Source organism: Podarcis vaucheri (genome assembly GCF_965113315.1).
Source record: "Podarcis vaucheri genome assembly, chromosome: 12".
In the NCBI taxonomy this organism is placed as follows: Eukaryota; Metazoa; Chordata; class Lepidosauria; order Squamata; family Lacertidae; genus Podarcis; species Podarcis vaucheri.
Genome location: NC_138750.1, coordinates 32,581,790 through 32,599,336, shown reverse-complemented (window position 1 = coordinate 32,599,336; position 17,547 = coordinate 32,581,790). Strand labels below are relative to the sequence as shown.

At 41.1% G+C, this 17,547-nt stretch overlaps 1 protein-coding gene and 1 long non-coding RNA gene across 8 annotated transcripts in view; one reads left to right on the top strand and one right to left on the bottom strand.

The window, feature by feature from the left end:
* The window catches only part of LOC309515834, an 89,610-nt gene extending 73,922 nt beyond the window's left edge, over positions 1-15,688 (top strand). For both annotated transcript variants that reach the window (XR_014212690.1, XR_014212691.1), the window contains exon 3: positions 15,574-15,688. This is a non-coding gene — a long non-coding RNA (uncharacterized lncRNA). The remainder of the gene's footprint in view (positions 1-15,573) is intronic.
* The window catches only part of DGKB (diacylglycerol kinase beta), a 303,881-nt gene that overhangs the window by 31,693 nt on the left and 254,641 nt on the right, over positions 1-17,547 (bottom strand). The window lies entirely within an intron of this gene.

Genomic DNA, 17,547 nt, shown 5'->3' with positions numbered 1-17,547 from the left:
AAACCGAAAGACATCCGGCCCATAGAAACAAAAGTGTGAGTATTCGTCAAATTGTTTGAAGACTATGCAAGATTGCCATAATTTATTTGCTGAGATGCAGGACAAAATAATCAAATCAAGACAGGAGACTTATGCAAACTTAAAAAAACAAGTTATGCTTGTTGTTTCTGTCATGGCTCTTTAATTTCCCTCCTATGCTTCATTGTTTTCTGTTACTAAGAGCTCCAAATACGGATTTGCATGCTAAAAGCAAATCAAAGTGAAGAGCAGACCTAATTTACGGGCCATGCAAAAGCTACAAGTAACCCTAAACCTTCCCAAGTTACGCTTATCTGTAAAGTGCTGTATGTGGCAACTTGTTCATCACAGGTTCTCTGGTAACCAAACAGCATTCAGTTGTGGCCATCCTTCACAGCGTCAGTGTAAGGATGTTATCTCCAGGATTCATTATCTTAAGATTTGTGATTTACTGTACGCTTTAGAGGAAGCTGGTGGGACTGAGTTAAAAGCAGAACTAAAGGCTGTTGTATTTCCTTTATCTACACTTGACTCAAGCAATGCTCTAGTTCCACCAGCCTCTTCTTGTAGCCCGTCACTTTTAATATTCATTTTTGTTACACAGGGAAAAGGCTGTACTTAGCTAAGTGGTAGAACATCTACTTTGCATGCAGAGTATCCCAGGTTTGTTCCAAAGCATCTCCACATACAGTAGGGACCTGTCTGAAACCCTCAAGAGCTCTTTCCAGTCATTGTAGACAATACTGAGCTAGACAGATCAACGGTCTGACTTGATACAGTGGTACCTCCGGTTATGAACTTAATTCGTTCTGGAGGTCCGTTCTTAAGCCGAAACCGCTTGTAACATGAGGCATGCTTTCACTAATGGCACCTCCCGCTGCTGCCTCGCTGCCGGCAAGTGACTTCCGCTCACATCCCGGGGCAAAGTTCGCAACGGGCAGCATCTACTTTCGGTTAGCTGAGCTCGTAACTCGAAGCGTTTGCAAGGAGGATGGTATGTGACATGAGGTTCCACTGTATATGACAGCTTCCTATGTTATGAGGGTTATTGCTTTATTTATTACGTTTATATCCCACCTTTTTCTCCAAGGACAAAGGGCAGAATATGGGGTGCATCCCACCTTTTATACTCAGAGTGGAGTAAGATGGGCTGAGAGACATTGACTTGCACAAGGTCATCCAGAGAGCTTCTGGCTGACTGGTTACTCAACCTGGGTCTCCCCAGTTCTAGCCCATACACCACATTTGTTCCTCTGGGGTCTACTTACATAATCTCCAAGAGACCTTTCGGTATGCCTCCCTCCCACCTAGAGGTGGGGCAATGGCCACAAGGGAAGTGGCTGTTACCATAGTGCTTATGGAACCCTCCACCATAGAAGGTCTGCCTAGTACCCTTCCTTCTGGCTTTCTTGAGTAAAGCTAAGACTGTACCTTTTTGCTATGTTTGTAAGACTGTAATATATTGCTCCTGCTTGTTTTGTTTGCTCCTGGGTTGTCCTGCACAGATGTGTTCTTTAATTATATGGGGTTTTTGTTTTACATTTGATGCTTCAAACTGTGTTGTAAGTCACCGTTTCATCCACTGTGGATTCACAGGGCAGGTTAAAATATTTTAAATAAACGAACCAGAATAATTTGGTGAAAGGAGGAGACTGCTTTAACTAGGGGACATTCTTTGCATCCATCGATCATGCACATGCCCCGCAAGCAAATCAAAATTTGACATTGCAAGAATAGGAAGTTCTGAAACAATCTTGACCATTTATTTGGTAGCTTTTTCTAAGAAAGCCTCTCTGCACATTTCTGCCTTTTGTTGTTACGACTATACATTTGCAAACAAAGGTAGCAGATCATATGATAAAATGAATGTTAACGTGCACGCACGCACACACACACCTTTTAAAAAATGGCTCTACTTGTGATGAAAGGCAAAAGGAAGTACTTCTTCACATGACACACATAGAAACCATTCCCTAAAAATGTAGAAAGAGCCATCCTGAAAAATGTAGAGATAGCCAACAAGAGTGAAGGCCATAAGGCTTCTAGAAACTTAAAACTATTCAGATACTAGCACAACAGAATGAGGCGCTGACATCAAATAATTCTATACGGCCAAAGAAGCTATATTAGAAAATCTTCAGACTTACACTTGACTAAATAATAAGGGTTATATACTTAAGCCTTCCATTCAGAATGAGACCCATGTTGCCATTGCAGGACGCCAATATCAATGCCTTATACACTCCATAGCATATTAAAGGGAGTGATTCTACTCCTAAATATCCACAATTCTCAATACTCAAAATAGTGCACAGTTGAGATTTAAAATGAATTACTGATTAGCTGAAATGGGTAGGCCTAATTGTGCTCTTCCTGAAATAATTACAAGACTCCCATTGAGTTCCGTAAGAAAAAGATGATGTCCTATGAATTAAAACATGCCTGCACAGACCATCTACTTTCAAGTCTTGAATTCTGCTTGTCTAAATAGTCCTTTGAAAAGACTTAGTCTGTTCTTGCATACTTAAAGTGGACTTTATTAACGTTTAACTTCCTGTAGCTAATTTGGCTGCTATGTGCAGCCATAAAATTTTATGACAGTAAACATGAGAGATGTGCCTAAATTACAATGGAATGTTATTAGACTACTTTCTTGTTATATTTGGTATCAGTGCTATTACATTTCACAATGTGAAATACTGTATTTCACAATGTCTAATTTTACACAAAGCCTCTTTTTAAAAATATTACGGGGATACATGTGCTGAGCCAGCTATTCTAACTACCTGACTCTTATATCTATGCAGTATCTGATTTAGGTATCTGATCGGTACAAATGCTTTGGTATAGTGCTGATACACCTGGAGACATAATTTAAGTGGCCAGTAATGACAGCAAGACATCACTGAAATGTCTTCATATATTCACTTGATGCAGAGTAATGCATTTAAAATGGCTCCTTGCATCTCTCAAACACTTCTCTACAAATTGGAGCAAGGAAATAATATAATGATGCACTGAATATTGTTTTGCTCAGGTCAGGAAAAGAATCAGCTGCCAGTCCTTTCATTGTGCGGGGGAAAAACAGGTCAATGGTAGACTCAAAGAATGTGAAAAAATAGTATCAGAACATTGTTCATTACATCTAATATGTCAGGGACTGGAAGGGCCCTGGCAAGTATGTGGCAGAGGCAGGAGGGCAGAGGTGAAACGAGGAGAGGGCGTTGGGCCCCCAACAAATATTGAGGGGGCTGAAAATACCTTGGCCCACTAGAGTTGGCGCACCTGACCTTATCATTGAGCTCCAATCTTTCCCAATAAATTTAAAATGTTATTTTTGTGTTCTGTTATCCAGCATTGCATATGCAAAATTTTACTGCTAAAATTAATTCAAACTCAATCTATCCACCTAACCTTATCTATCTTTTCTAAAGCAAACCCTCTAAAACCCCAAATCTAGTGATGTCTGCCTAATTTTACTTTTGTGTTCCATTATCCTATGTAGCTTATATGGTTCTGCCCACATATAACAAAGCACGTTGCCATATTGTCGTAAATCCTATTGCACATAATAGGATTTACTTCTGAATAAATATGCATGGGATTGCTCTGTGGATGGCATTTCCTATGAGATTATTTCACCCACAAGAAACTGTGTCCAATGGGTCCATTCCTTTTAATGTCTCCTCTCATAGTGCACGATTGAATTCCTGTCACTGATGCACTACTTGGTCAGCATTTTCTGGATTGCAAACATGGAATTGGGGATTTCAAAGTGTTTGTCACCGAAAAGATCGATTTGCATACATTTTAATTGGACAGCAGTGGACAATTGTTGCAGTGCAAGGCTTTCAGCAAGTGCTGCTTACCCCCATTGGTTGGAATCATTAGCTGAAACCAAGCTGCTTTTTATAAGCATTTTCTCTTACCTGCACCTTCTCTGTGATTTGGTTTTTTCCATAACTACAGCAAGGATGGGGAACCCAAGGCCTTCCAGATGTTATTGGATGACAACTTCCAACTTCCTTAACCACTGACCACACTGGCTGGTGCTGGTGGGATCTGGGAGCCCAACAACATCTAGATGGCCACAAGTTCCCCCGCATCTGAGCCAAGGATTATTATGCTTGCCATGACTGAAACTCATACATGTTACACACACTTCAGCTTTTAAGGATTGTGAAAAATCTCTTTCTCTTCCTTTTGCAGCTGGAGCAGTTACATTTTATAGAATGTTTTGGTTTTAATATGCTGATTCAATAAAGAACCCACCACACATAGCAAATGTTATTGGGAAGAAAGTAGGAGGGGAAATAGAGCCACATCGAGTAGCAGCTTGCGTTTGTCGCAATGCCTCTGGCCGTTCCGGTCTACACTGGGACCCACAATTTCCAGTTCTTAGCTCTCACTCTTAGCCATTATGCTATAGTATCAACTGTTCCAAAGATACCCGTTCCATAAATGTAGGAAATGTTAAGCTGTAATGGAAGAACATAAGAAGTCTGCTGGATCAGGTCAGCAGCCATTCTAGTCTGGCACCCTGCTCTCTGTGTCCAACTACACACGCAAGGGATCTGAGTGCAACAGTACTCTTCCCTCGCATTCTTTCCAGCAGTCAGAAGCACACTGCCCCCAACATTGGAGCTGGTAGCCATCAATAACCTTATACTCCATGGATTTGTCTAATCCTCTGTCAAAGCCATCCAAGATGATAGCAACTCCTACTTTTTGTGAATTTGTAGTTCCGACAAAGAAGTACTTTCTTTTGTCTGTCCTCAATCTTCGAATGTTCACCTTCACTGGATGGCTCTAAGTTCCAGTGTTATTATTGTGCTCCTTGCTCGACTTTTCTCTAAACAACTCCATTATCCTAGATTAGGGACTCAGCTAGATCGATGAAGAAAAAGCGTTATACAGTGGTACCATAAAAAGAAAGAAAAGAAAAGAACAGCTTAGTTTATGAACAACTTGATTAAGAACACTGCAAACCTGGAAGAAAGTGATTTGGTTTGTGAACTTTGCCTTGGAAGCAGAACATGTCAAGTGTGTTCCATTTGTAAATTGAGTCCCTTGCTGCTATGGGAAAGCACACCTTAGTTTAAGAACGGACTTCTGGACCTGATTAAGTAAATCAAGGTACCACTGTACAGTGGTACCTCGGGTTAAGTACTTAATCCGTTCCGGAGGTCCGTTCTTAACCTGAAACTGTCCTTAGCCTAAAGCACCACTTTAGCTAATGGGGCCTCCTGCTGCCGCCGTGCCTCCGGAGCACAATTTCTGTTCTCATCCTGAAGCAAAGTTCTTAACCTGAAGCACGATTTCTGGGTTAGCGGAGTCTGTAACCTGAAGCGTATGTAACCCGAGGTACCACTGTATATGCGTTGTAACACTGTGACACCAGATGGCACTGTGGAGTTCTGTTGTTGCCAACCTGATTTCTCATACAAAATTTACAACATGTTATATGGCTTTAGTAGAAATGTTATAAGGAATTAAGTATAAATAGATTAATAGAGTATTAAAGGAAAAAATAAGGTTAGAATGTGTTAAGATAATTATATGATAGAAAACAGAGGAAGATGGAAAGGAATTGCTGAAACAATTAACAGAAGTGGAATACAAAAAGGGAGGTGTGAGGAGGTCGTTGAAATAAGTGAATGAAAGATAAGATATTGAAATGGTTTGATGTGTTTTAAATGGTTTTTGTTTTGTTTTGTTAGTTTTATGTGTTAGTGTTATGTAGTGTTTTTGTATTGTATTGTATTGTATTGTATTGTTTTTCTTTTTTTGTAGTGTTTAAATTGTTGGAAAACTAATAAATATTATTATTTTTAAAAAAAACAAAATTTACAACATGTTTAACTGAAGCATTTCTATTATGTGTTTGCAGCTGGACCACTTCTCTCTCCTCAATAATGCAGGCAGTTAAATTCAAACATGAGCTGGTTCAAGCCTGCAAATTTTGTCTCTACACAGCGCTCCCTAAGTTTTCCGCAGGAATGTAATTGTGCAGAGCATATTTTGTAAGACCTGGGATAACTGCAGTTGCAGGTGCGAGTCCTTGAAAGCATTTTCTATGGTTGTGGTTGCACATTTTTTCCTCCAGTTAACAGAGTCACAAGGGTCTCTCCTCAAAGCCATAGCGCTCTCTCTGTGTATGGGGGTGGGGGGAGAGAGAGCTAGCTTCACAGAAGGCATTCTCTGCATGAATGCTCCCTTGGGAACATTGCAAGGAGATAAAATTGTCCTTACAAGTTGGCCCTGCATGCCCCAATCAAAGGAAAGGAAAGAAGAAAAGCCCAGAAAAAGAAGAGGAAACATGCCGTGTACAGTGGTGCCTCGCAAGACGAAATTAATCCATTCCGCGAGTCTCTTCGTCTTGCGGTTTTTTCGTCTTGCGAAGCACGGCTATTAGCGGCTTAGCGGCTATTAACGGCTTTAAGAAAAAGGAAACAAACTCGCAAGAGCTCACAAGACATTTCGTCTTGCGAAGCAAGCCCATAGGGAAATTCGTCTTGCGGAACGACTCAAAAAACGGAAAACTGTTTCGTCTTGCGCGTTTTTCGTCTTGCGAGGCATTTGTCTTGCGAGGTACCACTGTACTATTTTACTAGCGGCAGATGCACTATGAAACTAGATAGGGAGATATAATGAACTGAACTGGGTATCGAATTATTGTAATTTGTATATTTAAGCAGACATCTATATTTTAAAAAAACCAACTATAGGGCCAATCTAGATTGCTTTGCTCATCTTTGTGTGGCATGCAGCTATCTTAATTCAGCCAGTCAAATTATCAGCCTGAAAGCTGACATAACTTTTCTTCACTGTTCCAGGTCACTGTTCACTCTTTCTTCCAAAGCCAGCTCTCAATTCATCCATCACAGAATTCATTGAGCAATACAGATGTGAATTTTGGGTAGAACAAATCAGCCAAAACAAAAAGCAACACAGTGCAAAGAAACAGAACGGTACTTGTCACTTTATTCTGTCAACAGCCTTGAATTCCACACTGTAAATAGGGTGGTGAGACTCAACGCCATTCAGAATCTCAGCTGCTAGCAAGCATCACCAAATATACGACATGCCCAGAAAATGAGAAGAGAGCCTTCAAAGCTTAATTTCCCTTAGAAGGTCTATATTGCATGCTATCACAAGTAGCAAACGCCCCCTCCCACTTTCTTACCAATATCTTACACAAAAGAATATAGTTGTAATACACACTGACAGTAGCTATTATTGAATTGTGCTATATATTACATAGCTGGGGGCATCATTCAAATGATTATAGCGAGAAAAAAATCTTTTTCTGTCCCTGATTTCAAAATCAACATAAGGAGAGGGGAGCACGGTGGCATGTGCTGTCCTCACCCCTAGTGTTGTGTATATATGTTACGCGCACAGGGTGGGAAATCATAAAACATCTTTAAACCACAATACATCGTTACAACACTTCCAACTGTTTTAGATTAGGCTGTTACTTTCCAAAACATCACATACCATTTCAAAGCAACTGTTATTCCTACTGATGCCTCAACTTTGAAACTTCACATTAAAAAAACACACCAAACAACCAAATGAAAACGCTGTGCTTTGCCGGGAGGGTAGGGGGGAAGATTACAAAATTAATAATTTAGGTTTGGAGTGTCTGAATTCTAGTCTTTTAAAAGCTGGCTGCCAACAGATGGTTGGCATTTAGAGAGCACACACTGGCTGGCTGCAGTCCTAGGCACACTTACTTGCAAGAAAGTCCCCAAGAACTCAGTGGCTCTTGCTTTCAAGCAGATATGCACAGGGTTGTACTTAGTAATTTGTAAACCATATTATTAGCATTTCTTTTTAAGTGCACCTTTTCACTTACAGAGTGAATCTGGATTTTCCCAGGTGAATCGTGATTTTTTTTGCTCTTAGCCACTGCCTCTTGCTTTCAGCTTTTAAATTTAAAATTGCTACAGTGGCTACATAATTCAATAATTGTCCTACTGGAAATGAAGCAGGTATTCTGACTGTGATTTCAGGTTTTTCTGTTTGCTTTGGCAGCTGCTTAACTGTAGAGTACAAAAACTAATCACAATATATTGGAAAATTTAACGGTGTGTGCATATACATTTCAGTTATATATATATATATATATGGCAATCACTATTAATAAAAAGCGTGTTTGAAATTTATGCAAGTGCCCTGTTAATTTCTGTAATGTTGCCATCTATGTGCAGGCAACATCATACTTTGTTATTACGCCATTTCAATTTTAGCGAGGGCTCACTAGCCAAACGCTGGCACCTACCACTTGTAAGGTTATGATTAAACCTCACTTCAAGTCTGTAAAATGTAAAGATACTAGCTTTCATTAAGTGCTGTCATAAATCTTTCTACTCCGGCCTTACTAGATTTAATGTTTAATCTTCTCCTGTGCTGCAGAGGCATTACCCAGGAGTGCATCTAACTCTCGTTTAAAAGGATGTGGGCAGCTGTAGAACCAGGTGTGGGAAAGATGTAACCTAACCTTAGGCTGTCGTAAAAAGGCTGATGAATTAACAATGCAACAACTCTCCAGCTCAAGAAATCAGCAAAAATGCCCAGCCAACAAAGCCCAAAGGATGAGAGTTTCTATAAGCCAGAGGTGGGTAATATGTAGTGTAGCCCTCAAGATAGTGTTGGACACCAACTCCCATGAGCTCCAGCCAGCAAGGTCATTTTTTTTGGGGGGGGGACGATGGGAGCTGCAGACCAATGAGATCTGAAGCACCATAAGTCCTGCACCTTTGTGTTGGCCTAACATTATCTTTGGCGTAAGAACCTCCGTGAAAACAATGCACTTTTCTCAAAAGGTATTATGGAAGGGCTCATGTTTTACCATGGAAGTATTAAAACGAGTGTGTTTCTGAACATTCTTAAACAAGGAGGCAAGAGGAAGTGGATTAGTTTACCTCGTTCTTATGCCCGTTTAGAATATCTGAAGCCTGTGAATTTGCTCCTATGTGAACAATGTCATAAGGGAGATGCCCAGTGGAAGAGGAAGTCCAACTCATTTCCTCTCCTGCGTGATTCAAAGCACAGACTTCATGGATGTATGCTGATATATGGAAGCCCCCCCAAACTCACCCTCTTCATTTTGTAAACCTTTCGCAGAAAACTTCACATGCTTTTCCAACGGCTAGAAACCTTCCTCGTTACAAAGAAGCTGGAAATTCCATTCTCCCATGAAATGCAGTGTAAAAATATCAGGTTCGCTAGTGCAGATTTAATGGAGGTCTTCCTCCAATATAGTGTTGGTTTCAGTAGAAACCTATTGGTATGCTTTTGCTCCAGGAACCAGGCATCCCGTCCATGCTGAGCACAATTAATGAATGCAGACTGTAGGCTTCTTTCTCCTCCTCCCATCAGCTGGCAACTAGTTGTGGCTTTTTTAAAGGGATTGGCTGCACAAGGAAGTTTCCCCCCACACAGCTGATGTGATGCCTTCACTTTTCCCTCCAGAAAGATTTCAGCAGGCATCGGCTGTGTGCGGGAGTTCCCCTTTGCGCAGTGGATGCCTGGAAAATGCAGGTTTCTGTTTCTCTGCCCCCCATCAACTGATTGGCAAAATGGGGGGGGGAATGCTTTGCCAGTGCTATGCTAGGGGCTTCTCAAAGCACTGTGCACAGGGCTGGCAAAGTGGCTTGTGTTGTGTTTTCCAAGCGCCTGGCAGGCTTGGATCCAGAGCAGCTCATCTGCAAATGGAAAGAATCCTCCTCTCTGTGAAAGGACTTGGGATGTTGTGGAGCCTGTCACTCACACAAGTGAGGGTCTTCTGAAGTAGATTTTCAGAGGGGACAGAGGGGACCATATTTTCCCATGTATAAGACTAGGTTTCCCCCTAATAAATTATGTCAAAAATTAGGGGGCGTCTTATACACTGACAGTGCCGAGGCCATTTTCTTAAATCTGAGTCCCCCAAAATAGGGGGCATCTTATACATGGGAGTGTCTTATAGACAGAAAAAAATACGGTACCTTCTTGCTTCTCGGAGCGGAAAGTTCTATGGTTGGAGCTCCACTCACAGGATCTCTGGCTCTGACCCACTGTTTGTATCCAATGTTTTTGTGAGGTATTTTTTGACAAGAAGAAAAGTGGATGGCTAAATAGCCTCTAATACAATACTTCCATGTGTTGCTGTCATTGTTTTTTAAAAAAATCTCTTTGACAGATTCAGAACATCTGTTTTGTTCTTTGATTTGTGTTGCCATGTTTGTTAGCCACCTCTCTGAAAATTTTCCAGATATAAATTATTTGTAATTGTAAGCGGATTATTTTTCCCCAAAATACTGGGGGTTGGAGGAGGAATAATTAACAACATACGATTACAGGTGCTTCCTTTGCAGGGAAAATAATCCATATTGTTATTGTAATTTAGCATAGTGATTTAAAACAGCACTATGTGCTATGAAAACATTTCAGTAACTGATAAAAATTCAGTCTGAGGTAGAAAAATTGGATTCATTCAAGAGCCGGATAATTCTGAGGCTCTTCTGTATTAGGGATCTTTCAAGATGGTGAATAATTGTAATAAAAAAAGATTACATTAAAATAATTGACTTTAGTATGATAAGGTGTTTGAATTTGGGTTTGGTTAAGAGTCACACTTATATCTTGTAATGCCAAATAGATGGTTTCTCCCGCTGACCTTTATATGAGGAGGCAGGAAAATCTGTCATCGCTATTCAATTTGTTTAACTGCAGACACATGTTCCCTAGAGACGCCTGACACTATATTATCCATTTAACCCTGCCCTGGACACCTGGATCTTCAGATTAATAATTTTCCAAAATACAAATGAGATATTCCTGCGTATTCTTCGCTGGATGTTGTGGAAAATAACCTGCTTCAGAAGAAAAGCTTATTCTTTATCCCTTGAATATAGAAATGTCTAATTCCTTAAGCCATTTTGCAAAGGAGTTCTATTCAGTGTAACGCATTTCACTTATAGATGGTTATGGTGCGTGTTAAAAACAAGATTTAAATAACATCCTGTAGCTGAAACAATTCTCCTTCAGTTGGAGATGTTTGGGTTTATGACTATCTGCCCCTTCTGCAGGACCATTTGTAAAATATTTGTAAAGTTTCAGCGGACAAATGAACCTTAAGAATGTTCATCTTACATTTAAATAAAAGGAGGCTGAGAGGTACCTTTTTAAAAAAACAACAACATACAAAAGCCTTGCTGCTCATTCAAGCTGTGACTTCCTGTCCTTTTGCAACTGAGTGCCCTTGGCAATAATACATTATGATGTCACCTCATCTTTAGAGATGAAACCAACCACTGCCCCATAAAATTCACTTGCTTCCCCTCAAAACTGGAATGATGTCTCTAAGACGGTTGGCTATCCTTCATCTAGAGGGACACAGCTTCCTCACCTCTGCTGGCTGCTGAATGATCTGTTTTCCTCCACTTCCCCTTTCTTCCCATTATCATCGCCACACGTGCTTACGCGTTATCATCTGCTCCAGACACCCTTCCCTTGCTGTCCAATCTGTGTACTCAAATCTAGTGTGCAGCTGGATTGCAGCTTTTGTATTTTAAATTATATCTACCATCTAGCTCAGTCCAATGGATTATTTAGGCACTGACATCTTTTTTTAAAGGAGGAAGACTGACCCAGGGTTTAGGAGGCGAGCTTGGGATGTGGGTAACCTGCCTGACCCGCTCTTTCCCCCTCTACTGCTTTTTAAATTGTGGTGTCCCTTCTGACACCGTAAAGCATTGCCAGTAAACTCCTGGGTTGTTTACATGAGCATATTGTAAACAGGCTGCACTGGAAAGAACAAGCCGCCTTACAAATTAATGGCATTGTGAGGTGCTGCCTGCTGGGGTGAAAATAAATTGTAAGAAAATATAGGGAGACAGGTAATGGGCACTAGCTCTGCGGCACAACACTTTTCAAATAGCTGGTGTTGACTGTGTGCCAATAGATATGGCAATAACTGTCAACAGGATTTACAGTACTTTCACATTTACACAGCGAGAGTGGAGAGGCTGAGAGAGTTCTATAGTTTTATTTAAAGTTGAGTGCCAACTGTTTCTGTACCAGCTATTTCCAAGTAACTGGGTCACAAACACACTGGCTGTCATTCATGTGTCTTGCTAAAGCACTTATTTTATTTTTTTTAGTCCTTGGTTATCACAAGCCCTTGAAGCATGTTTTTAGAATCTTTGCGGCGTTGTCGAGGCATATGTTTGCCGAACAGAATTCCAGCAAGGGGATATCTCGCCATCTGCCATGAATCCCAACAACTCTGGTTGCCCTAATTGAACTCTGGGTGCTGTGCTAAAGAGTGCTGCTTCATTTGCAATAGGGACGGGAGGAATCAGTGGGAATCACCCACCAGGCCCAGGGAGCAAAGCCAATGGGCAGGGATTCTGGGAGTTGTTGACATCAGTCTGTCTCGAGAAACAATGGAGTGCACCTCCGAGGGTGAAGTCAAATCATTGCATTAGCAGCACCGAAGTGACCTTCCACGGTGTGCAAGACTGGGCAGTGTGTATGGAGTTTCCAGGCTGCTGAGATGACAAGACCTGACCTCCTCACCCCCCACAACTTCGGCCTCGATTTCCAAAGGAAATCAGAGCAATACGTTTGGCATCAGCTTGGCTGTAGGAGTTTCTGGAAGGAGGCGTACAAGGCATCATCCAACCACCTGAGGGACTGCATTCCAGTTTTGTGTAGGGTTTACCCCTTAGCCTTTTCTTCTCCTGAAGATATCCCACAAGGCAGTGGGGGTTTAGGACCAGAGTTTTCCTTCTCCTAGATGGGCTACCTTCCTAGGTGGATGAGCCTCACCTGCCCCTCACATCCCTCTGGGAGTTGTAGATCAATGACATCTGGAGATTTACATCTTTCTGTTGCCGTTTAGTGAATGGTGATTGGTAGCCTAGGCAAGTCGCTTTGAGCTGCTGAGGAATCAGAAGACTGATGGAACAATTAACTGAGCCACTGCAGGCAAGGACCCTATTTATCATTTCAATTCTGGACCCAGAGAATATCTACCAGCTTCATTGATATTAAAGCAGGGGTGCAGACTTGAATAAAATAGTGGGGGGCAGGTAAGCCATGCCCCATTGATTGCATGACACAGGGCACGCACATCATTTCAATAGCAATGCCCTTCTACTGGGGGGGGGGGGCTTTGTTGTTTAGTCATTTAGTCTTGTCCAACTCTTCGTGACCCCATGGACCAGAGCACGCCAGGCACTCCTGTCTTCCACTTCCTCCCACAGTTTGTTCAAACTCATGTTGGTAGCTTCGAGAACACTGTCCAACCATCTCGTCCTCTGTCACCCCCTTCTCCTTATGCCCTCAATCTTTCCCAACACCAGGGTCTTTTCCAGGGAGTCTTCTCTTCTCAAGAGGTGGCCAAAGTATTGGAGCCTCAGCTTCAGGATCTGTCCTTCCAGTGAGCACTCAGGGCTGATTTCCTTAAGAATGGATAGGTTTGATCTTCCTGCAGTCCCTCAAATATTTTATGGGGAGCCAAAGCTCCTTTGGCCCCTAGGAGTTGGCTTCTATGGTAAAGAGTTTTTAAATGCTGGTAGTGGCATCTGGATGAAATCAATGACATCTCAACCACAGTAGCATACAATGGTTAATAAGCCAATATCATTAACCAGTGAGTCTGACTTAAAAACTCCCTGGAGTTTCAAAAGCACTTGCAACAATGTGTGCCTGGGAGTTGCTGCTTAGGAAACAAAGACACACATTCCTCACACCCCCACAATTACATATGAATACTGTATCTGTCAGGTGCTTTTCTGTATTCTAACCTTTCAAATCCAACAAGGTTATGATTTTCAATTTCCATGCCATATCAATGAAGGGTCTTGTATATTGGTTTGGGGATATAAATTAATAGGTCTGATAAGTAATGAGTTATGTTTTCTACTATACTGGCACTGAGAAACTACTACCTGCTGATGTAGGAATGTATTTAAAGTTTTTCTGTAACAAACCTACCCAAACTTGTTGAAAACTTGAAAGTACCTTTGCACAACTGTTTATATTTCTAACCAAAGTTTCTCCAACACTGGTTTAAATTGCTTTGGTTTTATGCTTTTGTTTGTTAGGGGTACGGATGGCACTCTTGTTCCCACATAAAGGGATATAAAGGGCTGTGTGAAATCTGTTTTTGATTCTTCTAAGTTGAGCCTTAGAAAGCATGTCTTTTCAAAACCCCACATTTCTCAAATGCTCTCAGCTCTGGCCTGGGTTCATAGCTGAGCAGGTAAAAACCTTTCACTTAGCAAACTGGCGCATGGGAAAGGCAGATCTCTCCTCTGGAAAATGAATTGATTCTGCTAAAACAAAAGATAATAGGAAAGGTTTCCTTTAAAAAAGAAGGAACTATTTGCAACAACTTGAAAGGAAGGGTGACATTGTGGCCACTGAATTCAGAAGCGCTGAATCCAGAAACTAGATTCCTTTAATAGCACATACATCAGATCTCTTTTCGCTTAGGCCACATGTTTGATTTCTGTCGGGACACGGGTGCCTTTTAAACATATGTTCCATCATTATAGGAATGTGACTGAACTATCCAGTTTATGGCAAGTTTTGATAATGTGAGCTGCTAGATAATTGACAAAAATGTTGCTAGATAATTGAAAAAGAAAGAACCCATTTAACTAGCATGAACAGCATGGAGAATGACATTGTTATACCACTGTCAAAAAAAGAAAGGTGAATGATGTAAAATGCTGGAACTTGCTTTTGTTAGACTGATAAGGAGTCAAACAAGTTTATGCTCTTGTCCTTCATTCATTCATTCATATATATATATATATATATATATATATATATATATATATATATATGCTTTTTTATATATATATATATATAAAAAAATATAATGTATTGTAGTCATGAAGACTACAACAAACTGGTAAATGCTACCTGCATTCTGAAGGTGATTTACATTAGGGTCACAGTGGAAAATGTTGAGCTGTAAACCTCAAAATCTGTGGTGTAGAGGTAATTCACAAATGAATTAGCAGTATTTTTGCTGTTATTGAACTTACTTGTTTTAACTAGGTTTTCAAGCTTTTATTGGCTAAATCTGTAGGTAAATCTGGTAAGTTAATTGATAGGGGTCAAATTTAAGCAGCAGATCTGAGGGTTGAGGGCCCATGCTTATTTATGAGGTCATTGTGGTTCTGATGCTCTAAAAGGGAATTAAAATAAAAGGTACTGAGGATGGTCTTTTCCCCTAACAATGAGAACTTTTGTATATTAAAAATTTGCTAATTAACACTTCTCTCAATACATAAAAGTGCACTGATACTGAAGTACAAATTATTGATAATAAACAGTATTAATTTGAGGGTTGATTATTCTAGCTGTTAATACATAAATACACCTTTGAACATCTTACATTTGTTCTTCAAACCCTCTTGAACTGTCACTCTTGAGCATATGGCTGATCACAAAAGCCAATAGTTTAATTTTTTAAAATAATTTCAGCAATATGGAGTAATGTGCTCTTGTATGGAAAGTTAAATTATAAATATTTTTCCCCTACAGCTGACTTGGGACTGTGGTACCAGCCTGGACAGGCTCTGCCAGAGGACCAGGAGCCCAAGATTAGTGGCGGCGGCAGCAGGGAGTTCAAGTAGCGATGGGTAAGAGATTCCCACACCACTGTTGTTGGACACCTCTGTAAGAGAGGGGGAGTTAGCTGGACCAGAGGAGCTGAAGAAGCAGCCGGCCAGTTGGCAGAGCTGACTGAGTTGGAGTCGGAGGGTTGGACGCCTACAGGGCAACCAAAGTAGCTTCCATGCCCAAACTGGGGCTAAACCTTGATTGAAATGGGATCTAGAAAATTGGCTTCATCCAAGAGAGCCTGGATGTGGGCTGCAACCATTCACTCAAGAACCTTGGCTAAGAAGGATAGTAATTCCTTAGTTTTCTGAATCCAGGGAGGGTTTCTTAAGGAGTAGTTTCACTCCACACCTACTATAATGAAGTTAATTGTTCTAGAATATATAGAAGCTTGCAGTTTCCCTTTACAACCACGTTTTTCAAGATCAAATGTATTACACTGGCAATATTTGAACGTCACCAAATATTTGAAATAAAAGTTGCATGAAGATCTGCATCCTTATTAGCATTCAGACTCTTGGCCAAAGCTATGAACATGGTTCACATTCATGTGAATTATAATTCTTTCCCTCTCTTGAATGTGTGTTTGCGCGCGCACGCGCACACACACACAAACAGAGTTTGTTTTTTTAAAATTGCTGGTGAGAACTGGCTGTTAGATGGGTGAAATTTCTAAATCACTTCTTTAAAAGCACATCAGAAAAAATCTTCTGCCGCTTGCTGAATTTGTTTTGGCATGCAGAGACTTTAATGCACCTGCAGAGAGAATGTTCTCCGTAATGGATGACATCTGGTTTGAAGACAAAAGTGGAATGTCAGTAGTTATAGTAAAGGGTATGACAGTGGTTAGAGCCAATCTAGCTGGCAACTGCTGTGAAGTCTCTGAACAATTGTTTGGAAACATGCAGCTTCTTTAGGAAACTGAATAATGCTTACAAACCGCAAAGGCCACACAGACCCTGGACCATCATTCCCCATCCTGATGCTCTCTAGCTGGTGGGAATTGCACCAGGCTGGCGTAGGCTCTACCAGACATTTGACTCCATCCCTTTAGAGAAGCATGCACATGAGCATATTAAAATTAATCCTTGAAATAATTCAATGTGCAGAGGTATCTGCCTGGGAGTGAGAAGTGTCTTGCTAGCTTTAGGCATTCTCACATGTTACCTGAAAATGAAACTCTCCGCTTTGGACTAGAGCTCGCATTTTAAAAAGGAGAATGGGTAGGAAAAGAACAGAGGTTCAAGCCAAAGATAGGAAAATCGTGTTGCTTTTGGAATCTGCTGCTCATCACAATTGTTTTGGTTGTACTGGGAGAGGGGAAAAGATTGTGTGACTTCCTCCATTTGTTGCAATTGTTATGCAGTCTGAGGCTCTGGGATAGATGGGACTCCAAAACCCAGGTCACATTTGAGAGAGCTTGGGCTAAGCCTTCTGTGAAATTCAGGCTGCCCTACTTGTTTCCACCTTAAAAGATTTGCAATACTCTGATGTACCTCTGTGTTTTTTAAGCTGCATAAAAGGTCATTTTACCCAGCGTAACTTTCCCCATCATAGTGCTGCAGAAATAATATATACAGTGGACACTCGGGTTGTGAACATGATCCGTGCGGGAGGCACGTTCGCAACCCGCAGCGTTCGCAACCTGCAGCGCTGTGTCTGCGCACGTGTGGGTTGTGATTCAGCACTTCTGCACATGTGCAAAGCACGCTCTAGCGCTTATGCGCATGCACAGCCGCCAAAACCGAGAAGTAACCCGTTCCAGTACTTCCGGGTTTCGGTGCATACGTAACCCGAAAAACGCAACCTGAAGCGTCTGTAACCTGAGGTATGACTATATATAAAGTTGTCCGTGGCACACTTTTCTCTTAATGGTATAGAAAGCCCCTCAGGCTG